Source organism: Varanus komodoensis, unplaced genomic scaffold (assembly GCF_004798865.1).
Source record: "Varanus komodoensis strain SLA01 unplaced genomic scaffold, ASM479886v1 scaffold42, whole genome shotgun sequence".
Lineage (NCBI taxonomy): Eukaryota > Metazoa > Chordata > Lepidosauria > Squamata > Varanidae > Varanus > Varanus komodoensis.
Genome location: NW_025335972.1, coordinates 641,137 through 647,136, shown reverse-complemented (window position 1 = coordinate 647,136; position 6,000 = coordinate 641,137).

Here is a 6,000-nt window from a genome sequence, read left to right as displayed (position 1 = left end):
CTAACGACAGCTCTGGGTCGAGGAACACTCCCAAGCTGCGAACCCTGTCCATGAGTGCAACCCTGTTCAGGACAAGGTCCAGGTCCCCCATCCCGAAGCCCGACCCACCTACCAACAGGACCTCCGTCTTGTCTGGACTGAGCCTCAGTTTATTGGCCCTCATCCAGCCCATTACCTCGGCCAGGCACCAGTTCAGTACAGCTACCGCCTCACCTGGATTAGTTGAGAACGAGAGGTAGAGCTGGGTATCATCAGTGTACTGATGATTTCGCAGCCCACACCTCCTAATGACCTCTCCCAGCGGTTTCATGTAGATGTTGAATAGCAAGGGGGACAAAATGGACCCCTGCGGAACTCCATGGCATAACTGACATGGCACAGAGTTATAGTCCCCCAGCACCACCTTCTGGAATCAGCCATTGAGATAGGAGTGGAACCACTGCCAAGCAGTGCCTCCAACTCCCAATCCCGCAAGCCTATCCAGAAGGATACCATGGTCAATGGTATCGAAAGCTGCTGAGAGGTCCAGGAGAACCAACAGGGACGCACTCCCCCTGTCCTTCTTCCTGCACAGGTCATCATACAGGGCGACCAAAGCAGGTTCAGTACTGTTCCCAGGTCTGAAGCCGGACTGAAATGGGTCCAGATAATCAGTTTCATCCAAGAGTGCTTGGAGTTGTCCCGCCACCACCCACTCTAACACCTTGCCCAAGAACGGGATGTTGGCCACCGGTCTATAATTGGCGGCCACCTCTGGATCCAGGGATGCCTTCTTTAGGACTGACCGGACTACCGCCTCCTTTAAAGGGGCAGGTACCCGGCCATCCCTTAGAGAGGCATTGACAACCTCCAGGATTCAGGTCCCAATCCTGTCCTTGGCTTTCTTGAGTAGCCAAGATGGGCAAGGGTCCAGTAAGCAGGTGGTAGGACATACTTGTCCAAGCACCTTGTCCACATCATCAGGCCACAACAACTGAAACTCATCCATCAATTGTGGACCAGACGGCAACATTGGCATCTCCCCAGTAGAATCTGATTCACTAGTGGAGTCCAGCTCGTGACGAATCTGAGCGATTTTCTCCCTGAAATGCTTGGCGAAGTCGTCACAGCGGGCCTTCAAGGGTGGCACGAGATCTTTCTTTGGGCCCGGGTGTACCAGCCCCTGTACCACCCGAAAGAGCTCCGCCAGACAGCATTGTGAGGAGGCAATGGAAGCGGAGAAGAATTTCTTCTTCACCGCCCTCACCGCCACAGCATAGGCCCGATAATGGGCGCTTAAGTGTGTTCAGTCAGATTCATCCCGTGATTTCCACCACCTACGCTCTAGACATCTCCCAACCGGCTTCATCGCCCATAGTTCAGGTGTATACCAAAGGGATGAATGGGCTCTGCAAGGTGGGAGAGGACGCTTAGGAATGATAGTGTCAATAGCCCTGGTCATTTCCCCATTCCATAGTTCAACCAAGGCATCGACAGGAGCGCCAGCCTTATCAACCGGGAAATCCCCCAGGGCCTTCAGGAATCCATCTGGATCTATCCAGCTCTGGGGGCGGACCAGCGCAATTGGATCCGCACCCTTACAGAGGGAAACGCTGCTCACGAAGAAGTGATCTGACCATGACAGGGGTGTCAGACACAAGTTCCTCACCCTCAGATCCCCCTCTTCCTGCCCTGTTGAGAAAACCAGGTCCAGCATGTGTCCATGTTCATGGGTTGGGCCAATGATGTGTTGAGACAGCCCCATGGCCGTCATGGAGGCCATGAAGTCCTGAGCTGATCCTGGAAAGGGAGTAGGTTTGGGCAGCCAGTGAACTTCTAACACTTACTACATAGCCTGAGTGATTTAATTAAAGTCAGGGCACAATCCTTTTGGTCTAACTGTTATTTGGGGTATGGGGGAGCTTTGTTTTTTAGCAGTAATGCCAACATACCTTTAAGATGCATGGGAGACCCACATGCACACATCTGAAACATTGTCAAAAATCAACAGTCATAAGTAACTGATGATTCCTAGTTATGCTAGGTAATGCCAAAATACTTAAACAGGAGGTTTCCACTTCAGCATCTATTCCTGGATTCTGCCATAGAGAAACGGCAGAGACAAATTACTCACTGGAAAATGTCTCATATAGAATTGAGGAGTTTTCCAGGAGTTCTTAGACACTTTTTGTAGTACCAGTCAGGGTTGTCTTCCCAAGTCACATACAGAAACATTAAGAACATAAGAAGCGCTGTGCTGGATGAGGCGAGAAGGTCTATCAAATCCAACATTCTGCTCACACAATGGCCACAACCAAAGGTCTGTGGGAAATCCACAAGCAGGATGCAGACAATTCTTTTTATTTATGTATTTAATTAATTTGTATAAAACCCATCTGTTAGCATAATGCTCCCTGCCAGATTTACATTGTCAGTAATACATCTGTATTGGATTTCCTTAGCAATTTTCATATTAGTTATAAATAAAATAAATTAGATATATATGCACAACTATTTATTTCTATGATATTACATAGACTGGGTTTAGATGACACAGTAATTCACACTTATTCAACTGTGGATTGCTGTGGAAATGTGAGTTATCATTTTGTCTGAACCCAGAGAAAATAACAAACCATGATCAATAATGCACATGGCTTGTTTGGCCAAACTCTACAATGTACTGTGTGTTGAATTTTCAGAGGCCTGAGGCCTGAGATGGGTTTTTACAAATGTGAATGCAGTTTGCAGGGCACTGCAGGGCACTGTAGTGAAAAGTGTTTTTACACCATCATGGTAATTTCATTAGAATTAACTGGAATTTTAATTAAAGTTAGCTCTGTACATGCTTATTTTCTTCTTGCAATGTTGCACTTTTAATATACTTCAGTACAGTGAAGTTTTGTTTGTTTTCATTCAATTCTTGTCCATCTGGTAGTTGTGGTCCTTCAATTGATATAATTTGTTAATTTATATAATCAAGCAATTTTTTGTATGCACTGGGGGTTGCAACTAAGAACTAGTGTCTGTGTTCTTCTGCCCTTTCCCTTGGATCATGCCTTTAAGATCCTAAGTCTGAGGGCAGAGAGGGTTGTAGCCTGGTGTAAAAATATTTTTAATACACCTTTCAAGGATTAATTCCTACTTCCTTGATTCCAGAAAATAGCATCAAAGTTGGATCAGATAGATAGAGAGCTATTCTACTAGCGAGACAATGGCTTAGGTATTTTCAAAGAATTCAGGTGTGTGTGCTCATGTTAAGAATTTCCTGGCTGAGGGTGCCAGACCACGCTCAGATGGTCTGTTGAAATTTACCAGATCTGAAAGGACTCCTCTCCCTTAATACAGTTTTCTGTAAACGAGAAAAAGCCAAGGAAATAGAGGGACAACACCAAAACCCAAGAGAAAATGAGGGAAAGGGAGAAGAGGGAAGAAAGTGAGAGTCTCCGACTGGTGCTCAAAAGTAACAACGTATTGTCACTGGTAAATTGCCCATCTTTCTTCTGTATACTTTCATGGGTGTGAACCCCATTGAACTAAGACTTACTTCCAATAAACACATATAGGATCGGACAGTTAAGTTGTTGTTGTTAGTCGCGATGTCGTGTCCGATCCATCGCAACCCCATGGTCAACATTCCTCCAGGCCTTCCTGTCCTCCACCATCCCCCGGAGTCCACTCAAGCTCACACCAACTGCTTCAGTGACTCCATCTAGCCACCTCATCCTCTGCAGTCCCCTCCTTCTTTTGCCATCTAGTATTCCCAGCATTAAGCTCTTCTCCAGGGAGTCCTTCCTTCTCATTAGGTGGCCAAAGTATTTGAGTTTCATCTTCAGGATCTGGCCTTCTATACAGCAGTCAGGGTTGATCTCCTCTAGGACTGACCGGTTTGATTGCTTTGCGGTCCAAGGGACTCACAGGAGTTTCCTCCAGCACCACAATTCAAAGGCCTCAATCCTTCGGCGCTCAGCCTTCCTTATGGTCCAGCTTTCACAGCCATACATTGCAACTGGGAAAACCATAGCCTTGACTATACGCACTTCTGTTGGCAGTGTGATGTCTCTGTTTTTTAGTGTGCTGTCTAGATTTGCCATAGCTTTCCTCCCCAGGAGCAAGTGTCTTTTAATTTCTTGGCTGCAGTTCCCATCTGCGGTGATCTTGGAGCCCAGGAAAATAAAATCTGTCATTTCTTCCTCATCTATTTGCCAGGACATGAGAGGACCGGATGCCAGGATCTGAGTTTTCTTAATGTTGAGTTTCAAGCCAACTTTTGCTCTCTCCTCCTTCACCCACATCTAGAGGCTCTTTAGTTCCTCTTCACTTTCTGCCATGAGAGTGGTATCATCTGCATATCTGAGGTTGTTGATATTTCTCCCAGCAATCTTAATTCCAACTGGTGATTCATCTAGGCCCGCCTTTCTCATGATCTGTTCTGCATATAAGTTAAATAAGCAGGGCAACAGTATACAGCCTTGCTGAACTCCTTTCTCAATTTTGAACCAATCAGTGGTTCCATGCCCAGTTCTCACTGTTGCGTCCTGACCCACAGATAGGTTTCTCAAGAGACAAATAAGATGGTCAGGTACTCCCATCTCATTAAGAACTTGCCACAATTTGTTGTGATCCACACAATCAAAGGCTTTAGCATAGTCAATGAAGCAGAAGTAGATGTATTTCTGGAACTCCTTAGCTTTCTCCATGATCCAGCCTATGTTGGCAATTTGATCTCTAGTTCCTCTCCCTCTTTGAAATCCTGCCTGTACTTCTGGTAGTTCTTGATCCACATACTGCTGGATCCTAGCTTGTAGGATTTTGAGCATCACTTTGCTAGCATGTGAAATGAGTGCAATGGTGCCGTAGTTTAAACATTCTTTGGCATTGCCCTTCTTTGGGATCAGAATGTAAACTGACCTTTTCCAATCCTGCAGCTACTGTTGAGTTTTCCAAATTTGCTGGCATATTGAGTGTAGCACTTGTACTGCATCGCATCGTCTTTTAAGATTTTCAATAGCTCAGCTGGAATACTGTCTCCTCCACTAGCTTTGTTGTTGCTCAGACTTCCTAAGGCCCATTTGACTTCACATTCCAGTATGTCTGGCTCGAGGTCAGTGACCACCCCATCGTGGTTATCAGGGATGTTAAGCTCTTTCTTGTATAGTTCTTCTGTGTAATCCTGCCACCTCTTCTGCATGAAACGTTCCCTTCATATCTCCAATTTTCCTGAAGAGATCTCTGGTCCTCCCTGTTCTATTGTTTTCTTTTATTTCTTTGCACTGTTCATTTAAGAAGGCATTCTTATCTTTTCTAGCTATTCTCTGGAATTCTGCATTCAATTGGGTGTATCTTTCCTTTTCTCCCTTGCCTTTCGCTTCCCTTCTTTCCTCAGCTATTTGTAAAGCTTCCTTAGACAGCCATTTTGCTTTCTTGCATTTCTTTTTCTCTGGGATGGTTTTAGTTGCTATCTCTTGTACAATGTTGCAAACCTCCATCCATAGTTCTTCAGGCACTCTATCAGATCTAATTCCTTAAATCTATTTGTCACCTCTACTGTATATTCATCAGGAATATGATTTAGGTCATACCTGAGTGGCCTAATGCTTTCCCCTACTTTCTTCAATTTAAGTCTAAATTTTGCAACAAGAAGCTCATGATCTGAGCCACAGTCAGCTCCTGGTCTAGTTTTTACTGACTGTATAGAGCTTCTCCATCTTTGGCTGCAGAGCACATAGGTTTTAATTCTAGAAGGTGTTGTAGGCCTTCATAGAACTGGTCAACTTCAACCTCTTCACCACCAGTGGTTGGGGCATAGACTTGGACTATTGTGATGTTGAATGGTTTGCCTTGGATTCGAACTGAGATCATTCTGTCATTTTGGCGATTGTATCCTAGTCTTGTCATCTCGTTTGACCACATCCAGCTTGCCTTGATTCATGGATCTTACATTCCAAGTTCCCATGGAGTATAGATCTTTGAAGCATCGGACTTTCCTTTCACCACCAAATACATCTGCAACTGAGTGTC